The following is a 13,595-nucleotide window of genomic DNA, read 5'->3' on the forward strand; positions in this document are numbered from 1 at the left end:
CTGAACATTACCCTAAAGTAATTTATTTGGCTTCTGGCCTTAAATAACGTTGTTCCTATTTATTTTGTTACCGGCTGTAACATGGGAACCCTGCTTGAGCGCGCATTTGTAATACAGGAAGGTAATTATTATTTTATCTGCTGTATTAGATTTTTTTTTTACTCTTCTATAACAAACGTAATTTTAAGCAGCAATGTAGACTGAATTTGCCCAATTGATATTTAGCAATGGGGTCTCTCGTCCGGTGATCGGACTTAATATCGCTTCGTCCTATATATCATGGGGTTTCCACTGGCTCTCAAATGGACATATTGCCAGAGACTGGACTGGCAAAGCGGCAACTGTCCCGGGTGAGTATGGTGTATCGCTCAACTGCCTGGGCGAGATTTTATTATTTTATTTATTATTGTAGATATATTTAATCGCAGCTTTTCATAAATAGGTCAGAGTGAGACAAAGGAATTCCTCAAAGATAACAAGTTCACATTGGCATTAGAACAAGGATCTCCAGAACATATTACTAATTTTAGGGTCTATTATGTTTTAAGGTTTGCAGTCAGCCCGGGTCCACCCAGCAGGATTTACGTTACATGTATAGAACATACTTGACAACTTTTCCTTATTGGCTTCAGGGAGATACCGGGAGAGGTTGGTGTGGGGCTTGACGAATTGCATCATTTTGGCCCCACCCCTAAACAATTGTCACTAAAATGACGCAATATTTGCGTCATTAAGATCCGCCCCCCGCCACTCATCTATTGCGGGGGAGAGAACCGGGAGGTCTTCCAGAAATGCGGGAGTCTCCTGGACATTCCGGGAGAGTAGGCAACTACGCGTATTATTAGGTCGACAATAATATCCGTAACCCTGACCATATAATACAATCTACATGCAATGTACTAAGTCAGTGTTGGCAAACCTGTGACACTCCAGGTGTTGTGAAACTACAAGTCCCAGCATACCCTTCCAGCAATAAACTGCTATATATTGGCAAAGCATGCTGGGACTTGTAGTTTCTCAACACCTGGAGTGTCACAGGTTAGCCAACACTGTACTAAGTAGGCCTGGCCAACCTGCAGCTCTCTCCAGGTGTTGTGAAACTACAAGTCCCAGCATACCTTGCCAGCAGAGGCTGGCTATCTACTGGCAAAGCATGCTGGGGCTTGTAGTTTTGCAACACCTGGAGAGCCACAGATTGGCCAGGCCTGGACTAGCAGGTCATTTTGGTACCACAATCCCTTTTGCATTTATTGTTAATCCGTCAATGTATACATATTCCTAAATTGTGCACATTAAATATATGATTAGGTTGATATGTAAACAAAAAAATTCCACATTTTATACATGTATAGAAGATTTAATATTCACACCGATTTCTATGTCCTTAAGGATGAGAGGCTTTTTTTGCTTGTTTTATCTTCTCATTCCCACCGACCTCCACTACAACCTCTCTTTATTTCCCATACTTGTGCTCTACTTTATTCTGACAGGGAAAATAAAATGTTGCCTGAAATAAACTAGATGGAATCAGAGGAGATTTTCAGACCAGAAATACTTTGTCGGCTGTGAAATATTTCACAGCTGACAAAGACTGGAATCCTTCTCTACGGCTTATACCAACGGGCCCAAGGTGACGGCCCCCGTCCCCAGGATCCATCATGTGGGAACAGAAGATAATTATGTACCATTATATTTTAGAACAGGGGGAAAAAAGTAGAGATGCTCAGAGTCAGTTCCCCGAGAACCAAACACACCTGAACTTTTTGCGCGCCCTCGGAATTGAAAACGAGGCAAAATGTCATTGTTACTTCTTCGGATCTCGCGAGTTTTGTATTCTATAAGTACCGCCCTCCACAGTGATCCACCGCCATTTCACAGAGGGACACAGAAGGGGTAGCACAGTTCTTGGCAATCTCTAGTGCAGTTGGGCAGCATCATAGGTAGAAAAGAAAGAAGAGGGGTAGCAGTGTTCTTCAAAGTGTCCAGTGACATTCAGGAGAGCTCCATTGCTAATTCTCATTGCTGAAATAGAATTACTGGGGCTGGCAGTCTTGGTCTAAATCTGGCCCAAGAACAATTCCATCGTGCACCACTTTTCTTTTCTGCCACTGCTGTGTGCTAATGTGTCCTAGATGTGCTAGGAACTGCCGTGTGTTTGTGTCATTGTTCTGTCGCTTACCATCCAGCCAGGTCGCTGCAGTATTTGTCCGAAAATGTAGGAAAACAATATTGTGACCTGTGAGGTGGTCAAAATTGTCTGCAAATGACTTGAAAGAAGTGTTATTGAGGTTAATAATAATGTAGGGGGAAAAAAAAAACACAATTATGTAATTTTAGGAAAAAACTGGGGATCCAAAACAAAAACACAAAAAGTTAATCCACATCCAAAACCAAAACCAGAAAACGGGGGTCAGTGAACATCTCTTTGAAAAAGGGAATATTTAAAAAGAAGTAATAAGTCGTCTGCCGACTATAAAGGAATCAGAGCTTCACCTGAAGTGTGCGAGCATAAATAAATACAATATATGTCTTTCACATATCGCCTCTGCTGCAAAATGTACAGATTTGCAGACAAACTCTGTCGTGATTACAATAATGTTCACAAGTGAGTCCCCAGCAACGTGCTACTTGCAAATTTCTAGATAGACATGGAACAGGTGGCGATTGGGAAGCGATTTTTGAAATACGACCTGCTATTCGATTCATAAAATTTAACTCGTACTTTTCTATTCTCCTGAAACGTCCGGAAGAAGCCCTAATCCTGTATATCCTTCTTCTAAAGAGGGTGGGGGAGGGACCTTGAGGACGCGATCCGCCTGGTCATGACCCCCCCACTGCGAGGTGACGTTAATCATGTCGTCAAATCCACCAGCACTTCCACTTGGACAACCCATCTGGGATCTGCCGGAGTGGATCTCCCAAAAGTAGTTAAGTATTATTTAACAATTAAAACCAGGTCTGTCCGATTGATAGTCCTTAACAATATGTCGTACTGGGCTTTATCTGTAGTCCTCAGAAGCTACCGTGCAACAATAGGTTTTCCTCCCATTCCCGGTTACAGGGTTTTTTTTCAGGCTGCACCCAATCTATGGAATTCTCTCCCTCGCACAATAAGACTCTCCTCTGATCTGCAAACTTTCAAGCATTCTCTGAAAACCTACCTCTTCAGACAAGCTTATAATATTCCTCAACCACCCTCTTAACCTCACTACATTACCCTATTACCACCCGTTACACAATTTCACACAGGACAACTACCCCCTGACTAACATTGTTGCGTGACGGGATCATTTAGCTCATGAGTCACTTTTACCTTTGCAGTCTGGCTGGACCGAAATGCAAAATGTAGACTTAGCCTCATGTATCGAACTCCCATTGTCCCATAGATTGTAAGCTTGCGAGCAGGGCCTTCTCACCTCTTTGTCTGTTTTACTCAGTTTGTTTATTAGTTTACTATGTTTGTCCCAAATTGTAAAGCGCTACGGAATATGTTGCGCTATATAAATAAATGATGATGATGATGTTTTAAAGGGACATTTTAGGGGAACAATGTTCAGTTTAAACCATGTAATATTTTTAGTGCTGTTGATGTTTAATAACATCTGAACAACTCAAGTCTCACACGTCAGAATCCCTATTGTTTTTATGGCTGGTAAAATACAAAAAGTGTTCTACAAGTCTGTCTATATGAACGCTATGGGCAATATGTTTTATATTGTCTTGCATAATTCAAATGTATGTTAAATCGCCCTCTTCACCTGCAAACTTTAGAGGCAGCTATTTTGAAGAGCAACATTCATGAGAACGCAACCTTCCAAACTGACTTCATTGAGGTAGGGGACAAAAGTATATAAATCCTCAATGAAATCCCTGATTCCTTGCCATTTAAATTGTGGTTCTTTCGCCAGTGACGTCATTGGTTCCTGGTGAATTAATCGTTCAATCCATAAAATGCCTGCCTCCTTTGTCTGTAGGTAAGGGGTTAAAGGATCTTAAGAAATTCGAAGGATGTGGAGTAATGCGGCTGTATACACCCATAGACTTATGTTCATTGACAGTGAAATAAAATAGTGAAATAGAAATCCTGAGAGTTTTTGTCAGCCGCTTCCGGCTTCTAAGCCTATGTTATAACGGGCCCTCAACCTCAGTCAGCCTCCGGCTCAGGGCTTTAGGAAAATGTTCATGTGTGTAGTAACCTCATGCTCTCCATATAGCCCCGTCCATGGGCATGTACATGAATCTGGACTAGCGTGTTTTGTATACAGGGTTGTTTTGAAGTTCAGTTCTGGGAGTACAAGTCTATATAAGGATGGCAGGGGGGGTCCAAATATACAGAGTTTGAATCAAAACTAGATTAAAGTGCGAAAGTGCAGAGATAGATTTATAGTCGCAGGACACCAGCTGATGAACCAAGTTGTACAAATATCTATTTCAGGAGGAAATTGGTTTGCAAAGCCCTCTTACGTGTAGAAATATTGAACCTGCTGTTCGCTGCCATCTGAGTAGGTTTCAGGAGGCTCTTAGACACCTGCATTACAGCCACTAATAGACACATCTCTCCCAGAGCTCTGGCTTTTTCTTTTCTGCACAAAGAAAAACAACATCAGGTGCATTTTCCAAATATGACAAAAGTCCCTCACGGATATATGCATTAAGCAGCCGTTCGGTAAACTGGGCTAATGAGCAGCTGCCTCTTGCTATTAATTTAAACTTTTGGTCTAGTTAGATTATGAGAGATGTTTACTTTTAAGAGAAATCATACGTACAGAGCGGGTATAACGTAGACTTAAATTAAAACAAGACTCATGCCACTGATGGTCATATTGGACGTAATACACGTAAAACATTACCCCCGAAAAAATATCTATCTATTAAAAAAAAAAAAGTTTTGAGAAATTCTACGCAATGGATAAATTTCGGCAATAGAATGTGGGATCTATTTACTGATATTTGGCGAGAATGCTGACTTTTCGTTACTGCGAATGATGCTCGGCGGCCTCTGCAATAATGGCCCAGAGCGGTAAGGGTTAACCTGCAGCTTCGCCAGTCTGAGGGAAAATGGGCATGCACGAGCTGCGAGTACCACAGTCACTGGCGGAGACCCCTTGATGACAGAGGCGTTTTCGAGGGACATAAGGATTTTTTCCCTATAGTAAACAGAGCCCTTTGTCATTCATTTGGAAGAGGCCCCAAGCTAAATTTTGTAAAATTAAATTAAAAAGTGTGCCTGTTGCCTACAAATAAATTAAGGCAGCTTTTTAAAGTGGATCAGAGGTGCCTTTGTTAAATTTTCCAGCCCAGATGCAAAATGGACAGATCCCTCTTTTCTATAATGTTAGTCAATAGGCCGTAACTGATCATACGGCCATTTAAATTTATTATGTAACATGCGCTCACACGCTCGCACACACACACACTCTGACTTGGCAAAGTCTATGTGTAAACAGGAGTTCATGTATGGCTTATTAGTTCTATGACTGTAGAACTGCCATGCTCAGTCCTCTACTCTGACCTTGTTGCACTCTGTGAGCCCTTTACTCTTTCACCCGCTGCTCAGTACAACACAGAGTAGCTGTTCCAAGCTCCCCGTGCAGAAGACAGACGTTTTGTCAGTGTTGGGATATGAAGCAGGGACATAGAGCTGCTATTACCTCAACCCAATCACCAGACTTCTATCAGATTAGCGTCCCAGCATATCGATATGCAGGTACAAGTCTCTTGATGACATTGTCACCAAGGTGTATCTGCAGGAAGGAGAGCATTTAACGTATTTTAGCCTACTCTGTGGGCAGCATGGTGGCTCAGTGGTTAGCAGTTCTGCCTTACAGCACTGGGGTCATGCGTTCAATTCCCGACCATGGCCTTATCTGTGTGAAATTTGTATGTTCTCCCCGTGTTTGCGTGGGTTTCCTGCAGGTGCTCCAGTTTCCTCCCACACTCCAAAAACATACTGGCAGGTTAATTGGCGGCTATCAAAAAAAAAAAAAAAAGATGACCCTAGTCTCTGCCGGGTGTGTGTTTTAGGGAATTTAGACTGTAAGCTCCAACGGGGCAGGGACTGATGTGAAGGAGTTCTATGTACAGCGCTGCGGAATCAGTGGAACTATATAAATAAATGGTAATAATAATAATAATAATAATAATAATAATAATACTAATAATAAGTTTTGTCAGTAAGTTTTGTTTCTCCCGGAGACTCCTGAAAAAGGGACTTGGCAATACTCCCGGCAAACCCATATCTGCCGCAAAGTGTTCAAGGCCATGACGCAAATGGCATCATCAAGCTCCAACCCTTACAGTAAACACCTAGCGGCAGGGTCATGTCAACCATAATGTGCATTATCTGGACTATGTACAAAGCAGCCACCAGCAAAGGTCAGCTCTTCGTCCAGGTGAGACACTAAAGACCACCAAGTTAGGTGAACAAACAGCCGCATTTGCGCACGTACAAAAAAGGCAGCGCTGGCCTATTTTTTTGGTGATTTGTAAATGAGCCTTATTGTCACTCATATTGTAATTACAATTTAAATATATAAAAGTATATATATGTCTATGCATTTTCTGAGAATTATCTTATCCGGCATTGTCCCCGTGACCTTCCAGGCCTCTTATCTCACATCAGACTTAGAGACGAAATTTTTGCTGCCGGCAGCACGGACGAAGGAGACAGCAAAATGCGGCAGCTAGCAGGCACTTGGAGCTCGTCCATCGGATGGATATAGTGCAAATTCCGAATAGTTTTTCTATTGACTAATATTCTGTTTAGAGCAAACACAATCCATTCATTAAAGAGGACCTGTCGTCTGCGTGACAGGCCGTCCTTTGTTTAGTACAAAGCCTGTCCCACAAATAAACTTTTGCCCATGAAAGGGACCGAGAGATAACGCGCTCAGTATGCTAATAACGGGTTTGATTAGCAGGCGGTGGGTTTCTTTTTTTTTTTGCTACAATTTATTCAGAGAAAGTACTTAACAAAAAAGGTGACAGGCCCACATTAAATGCCATCTAAATGTAAAGCAATTTCTTAAGTTATTCTCATAACCAAAATAGTAATTGTTGAACAATTCAATTTATTTAATATGAAAAGTATTACATATCAAAGAACTGAGGAATCTGCATCCCGCGGTTAAAAAAAGTTTATAAAATAAATCAAAATCATTCTAAAAAAAAACAAAAAAAAACGAGTCATATTTAAATGCTAACAAAATACTTCAAACTGTATTTTTGTAAGAAAAGAGATTCCCTTTGGCTATAATCAGTCGACAGTGTGAGAGTTAGGAGTTTTATTTCCTAAAACGCTTTATGTTGATGTCAGATCTTAAAGACTTGTTCCTTACTAAAACAGGAAATACTTGTTTATGTGGAGTGGGTGTGTAAACTGAACCTCAAGCAGCTCCCAAATTACTAAACGTCGAAGGAATGTAACAAGAGTGAGTGATTGAAGCAACACAAGCAATTGAGAAATTACTTTATTAAAGGGACAAGTAGAGAAAAAAAAAGTTGTCAAGAAACTTTATTGTCAGGGAAACAATTTTCCACTGGGTCACACGGGGCGCAGGTCTACTGGTTACTCGGTTTTTCAACAAAAACCCTTGCAAAGACTCTGTCAAGGGCAATCCACAGGCTGAGGCCTCCAGACCAGACCCGCTAGGCATTAGAGTGAGAAAAAAAATCCCAGATCAGGGGCAAGGCAGTCGGTGTACAAACTGAGGTCAGCAAGATACAGGTCAAAACAAGAGATGCTCAGGCTCGGTTCCTGGAGAACCGAACACACCCGAACTTAGGGGATCCGAATACAGAGGTCTGTTCGGTACTGTTGTGCGCCCTCGGAATTGAAAACGAGTCAAAACGTCATTGTGATGTCAGCGGATCTCACGAGTTTTGAATTCCTTTTTAAGATCCAACATAGCGAGGGGGTGGAAGGGAGGGTGGGGAGGGAGGGTGAACCCCCTTTTCTCTTTTCTGCCACTGCTGTGTGCCAATGTGTCCTAGATGTGCTAGGAACTGCCGCGTGTTTGTGTCATTGCTCTGTCGCTTACCATCCAGCCAGGTCGCTGCAGTATTTGTCTCAAAGTGTATGAAAATAATATTGTGACCTGTGAGGTGGTCAAAATTGACTGCACATGACTTGAAATTAGTGTTATTGAGGCTAATAGTAATGTAGGAACAAAAAAAAAAAGAGCAAAATTAGGTGATTTTAGCATATTTTAGGATTTTTTTCTAAAAAAATCCAAATCCAAAACTAAAAACACACGAGGGCGTTTTTGCCTAAACCAAAACACGTTCACGGGGGTCAGTGAGCATCTCTAATCAAAAAGGGGAACAACAACATTAAAGAAAAAGTGAAGCACAGGCAAAGTATGGCCAAGAGAAAACTCTGCCTGGTATAAAGGCTGTTATACAACCTCTATATAATGAGGATTATTAATAAACATGTTTTGAGAGGAAGTCATGTGACTTGATTGACAACTGATGTCTCACCCCCTCCACCAATCACAGTCTAGTTTATCTACAGTATCTATGGAAAATCTCGACTCTGCATTGTAAATTGGAAGTTTAGAATCAGCTCCTAGGAAGGATGTGTGGGAGGAGATGCCAAGTTCAGTTAGAGATGAGCTTAAGTCTACAAACTGCTATACAAAATATTCGCCTCGTTCTGAATCTGGCCACAAAATTTTACTGCGGCGAAATTCGGCCTCAGCGGTTTCCAATCCTACCCCCAGCACTTCTCACAATTAGTTGTTGCCGTTCCAACTCTAATTATAGATTATAGCACCAAGTTCACAAAACAGAGTGAGGAATAACAAAGCAACGGAGAAACACAAAGATTCTATCACTGGAACTCCGAACCTTTGTAAAATGTGCTGAAACTCGATGCTCTTGGACGCTTGCACTTCTCTAATGCCAATGAGACAAGCGTTATTGGCCAACCTCCATTTGCTACAGTTTATATTGAAACTCAAAGCTGAGAACTCTGGAGATCACGGAACCCTCAGTTTCTTCCATTTTAGGAGGTTTCGTCATAGGACTCCTGCTTAGGAGTCTTTGCTACTCCAATGGAGGGCAGTTTGTTCCCCAATTCAAGGAAATCTTTAATGTCTTTTTGTAATACCCCATTATTTATGGTGTATACTCTTTTTGGGCTGCACACATTTTGTGGAATTTCCTCCCTCACACAATAAGACTTTCCTCCAGTCCTCAAACCGTCAAGCAGGTCTTTGAAAACACACCTCTTCAGGCAAGCTTATAATATTCCTCAACCACCCTCTTAATCTCCCTTGTGTACCCTATTACCACCCTTTACACAGTTCCCACAAGACAATAACCTTTGATCAACATTGCTGTGTGACTGGATCATATAGCCCACTGATCGCTTTTTACCTTTGCAATCTGGCTGGACCAATATGCAATATGTAGCTCTTACCCTCCTGTATCAAACTCCCATTGTCCCATTGATTGTAAATTTGCGCGCAGGACCCTATTACCTCTATTTCTGTCTATATTACCCAGTATTGTTTTATTTCGGTGTTTGTTTCCAATTGTAAAGTGCTACGGAATTTGCTGGCGCTATATAAGTAAATGTTGATGATGATGATACTCATAGCAATAAAAGAAAACAGTTACATGAATAGAAGTTATGCAGCGAAACGAACACAAAATCCACAACAGTTTTCTGTCTTAACTTAGTAACAAGTCGAATCCTAAGAGCAACAGTAAGTATAGTAAAAATAAAAAAGATAAAAATGAAACAAATCTTGCAAGTCGATGATATAAAAAGAAAAAAAAACTAAACATAAAAAGTTCTTATCTTGATTCAAGTGCACCCAGCAGACGAGCGTTTGCTTTGCGCTTTCAAGGGGCATAAACAGATTCATTTGGTTACGACCCAAAAGTATTCTCAGAGACTTGTTTGATGTTCAAAGACACCAATTATGGATAAAAAGTTTCTAATCTCTGTAGGACGTAAAATAAATCTAAGAATATCATGGGTTCCCCAGTGTCAGACGCAGCGTGCATAGAAATCTACTCTCTGATATCTTCATGGCCGGTTTGTAAAGTTAAAAATGTAAGTTAAAGCCAAGTTAACCCTTTAGCATCGACTGTATAATCATTTCACACTCCAGTCACACGAGCTGTTAACGTCTAAAGTGTTTATGAGCAGAATCGTCTTCTGTATTTAGCTACCCGGTGCCAAATTTCTTGCTTGATATCAGAATGAACAACGTGACGTACTTTGGATTGCTTTCTATTTGCACATTCCTTAAATTCCTTGTCTGCTTTTGAAAAGTTTATTTAAGAACGGGTAAAGTAGGCACAAATATGTTGAACTAAAATAAAGCATATAGACACAGTATTTGCACCGGTTGTTCAAATCCATTTAATGTTATGATGTATCAAAAACTGCATTACTAAGTTGAAAAATATACTTTAAGTAACTGAAGTGTTTATGCTTAATAAAATATGTGCCTCATCTATCTTCCCTATCCATCAGGTTGTATTTTTAGGTAGGTGGTGCTTCTGTATCCTGCATTATTCTGTGCAAGCAGAGTGTGAGTGACAGACATCTAGCCTTACTCCCCACTGTGGCTTGGTGGATATACACAATGGGGGGAACCAGTGAGGTCTCCAACAGTGACCAAGTGAAATGTTAGCTATTAGATCAGCATTAGATTCCACTAGTACATTGTTCTAAAGTGTGTATTCATTCAACTATAATAGAACAAGAAGGAAATACTCTATTCAACTCGGCCTCCACTCCAGCTTCCCTAGCTAGTTGTTGTCAGAGAGGAGAATGGTACGTTACAGACCAAGGGTTACGGTCGGCAACTCAGGTACAAAATCAGAATACACCAGTGGGTCCCAAACGTTTTCAGTTCAAGGCACCCTTAGGGTCTCCATAAGTTTTTCAAGGCACCCCTAAGCCAAAATTATTACCAAGTAGTTCCCAGTCTTGCTTACCTCTGGTCCTGGCCGAGGCACCCCTGCGAGATCGCCGAGGCACCCCAGGGAGCCTAGACGCACAGTTTGGGAACCACTGGAATACGCCAAGGTCAAAAGTCAGGGGCAGACAGCACAGGTTCAGGAATGGATAACGAAGGTCAAGATTACAAGGAAACAGACATGGTCACAAAAGTCAGTTTTGGTCCAGTCAAAAGGCAAAGTGGAATAAATAGGGGCCCGAAAGACATGATGACGACTCAATTAATGGGGCATGCACAAGAAGTGGGGCCAACATGGCTAGACCATCAGATGGCATGCAGGGTTACTGGAGTAGAAAAAGCAATGTTCCCCTGGCGCACGTGTATATACTTGTTACTAATAAAATGCCTTTTATTGCTTCAATATGTCAAACATTTGATATATACAGTAAAACAAGTATCAAATAAGGTTGCAACCTTGTAAACAATAGTAACACTGATTTCATGCATACAATTGTAGTGAAATGTACACAGATAGATAAAGGTGAACCACAGAACACAGTAGGCTAGGTTTGTAGTCTTGACACACAAATATAAATCTGCATAATAAATAGGAGTCCAGTAAAAGTCCTACTAATGAGGGTAGAGTCTCTTCAATATCCCAATAATAGAGTACTGGCCAATGAATGTAGCTCCAAAACGGTTAAATACATGCTATACATATGTAAATAGTTCCAGTGTATCTCCGTGGTGTGTTAGGTTCCAAAACCAGTCGGCCCAAATATCGGTGTGAATGGTCCAAAGATTAGCTCACATGGGCAGTGTAGTCTTTGGTCCCAATATTTGCTGCAGAATGAAGGTGGGAGCCTCTGAGATCGTGTTTTCAAAAAATGTAAGTCCAAAGGTCCAGCCAGGACGTTATGGACTCTCACTTACCCTGTCCAGGGCTGGTGTGCTCTTTCCGAGAGTTGTCTCGTTGTGTACAGCTGCAGCTAAAGTCCTTGGTGTGTACCACAGTCGCGGCCGCGGCTGGGTCAATAGTGCGCATGCGGCGATAATGTAGAGAAGCAGTCCTCAGTTAGTTCTATGGCTAGAACAAGTAGTGGGCTGAGGTTCAGTCTCAAACCAACGTGTTTCGCTCAATGCTTCGTCAGGGAGATGGATGGATCCTAAGGAGAAAGCTGTTTCTTAAATACACTCAGGGAGAGGTTAAGTGACGTGATTGGTTGTTGGAATCCCAACCTTCAATTGGTTCAGGACTGTGATGGATTGGCAGACAGTCCAATAGGCTTTGCAGATAGGATTTCTAAGTTCTTAGATAAAGGATATGTTGTGCATTGATCAGATGTTCCAAGGTAGATTCAAACATATGTTACAGAAGTGTGTTCCATATACCTAATGGTCAAAATGCATTAATTACAGGATAATAAGTAAAACAAGTGCGCTCTACAGGCGGAATAGCAGGATTCATAAAAACTGGTTGAACTCAAAATCAATGTTTAGACCTTTAGGTACTAGTGTTTGCAGGTTAAAGATAAACTTGGATTCTTCCTGCGATATGAGTCTGGTATAGTCCCCACCCCTCCATGGTTTGTCTACTTTTTTGATGCCCATGAAGCTCAGCAGGGAGGGGTCTTGTGAATGATGTTTGCGAAAGTGTTACTGGAGTATTTCTGTGGGCACGCTCACGTTAAAATTTCCTTGAACTTTGGACCAGTCTCCATTTTTCGCTGCCAATCGGACTTTTCCCCCCATGATGCTCTACATCTCCATCATCAGTTACATTAGGGGTAGATTTATCTATCTAAAAAGGAAAAGTAGAGGTGTTGCCCGTAGCAACCAGATTCTAGCTGTCATTTAAATCTACCCCTTAAAGATCCAGAAAACAGATCTGTATTAATGATTAAGAGCCCATTATACAATTGCTGCCAGTTATTAATTACCTAAATCAAGTTCTTAATGTATAATAAACAACAACTACACCGTAGAATAAAAGTAAATTAAATCACCTTAACTTTTAAAGATAATTGAAAATGAATTATTATTCTTCTACATTTCCCTTATAAGAACCAACGTGCAGGAACCTTCTCGTATCTGGAATTCTCGTACCTCAAGCCCTGAGCTATACAAGTACTCACTCAGCTTATTGCAGAGTAAATCTATGTGGTGGCTTCAAGAGAGGAGCAGATTGTGTTCCCAGAACACCGTACAACACACACTAAACAAAACAGGAAAAAGGAGACTGGACACTGTTACAGAGGGTAACGTTAATAATAAAAAACAACTTCACGATGAAGCACGATCTGGAACAGTAGAACCTTTGCAGATATAATTTTTTAAATGATTATCACCTCTAAGAAAGGTGATAGCGGAATAGGTATTGTCAAGTCAATATGTAGAGTCACATCCTTTTATGTATTGGGGGAACGCAAGAAAAAACCCTGACCGAAAAACCCCCCCTTTCCACCCATTGATAAAACAGATTATTCCACACGCCAACGTTGGTCTTCAAGGCAGCGGGATGATGGTGTGACCATCCCTCCAGGGGGCATGTCTAGACTAGGCTACCTTATTCTCTCCTCTACCAGGGGCAGGCTGGGCTGGGGGGCAGGGAGGCATCTGCCCTCCAAGTCGGTCACATACTAGGCTAGGTCGCCTGCGTTTTTTTTTTTTGTT

General features: G+C 41.3%; 1 protein-coding gene across 5 annotated transcripts in view; it reads right to left on the reverse strand.

Annotated features, from left to right (window-relative positions):
* Positions 1-13,595, reverse strand: part of DIAPH2 (diaphanous related formin 2) — an 828,187-nt gene that overhangs the window by 785,111 nt on the left and 29,481 nt on the right. The gene's annotated exons all lie outside the window — the stretch shown is intronic.

Source organism: Mixophyes fleayi, chromosome 9 (genome assembly GCF_038048845.1).
Source record: "Mixophyes fleayi isolate aMixFle1 chromosome 9, aMixFle1.hap1, whole genome shotgun sequence".
Taxonomy (NCBI): domain Eukaryota; kingdom Metazoa; phylum Chordata; class Amphibia; order Anura; family Limnodynastidae; genus Mixophyes; species Mixophyes fleayi.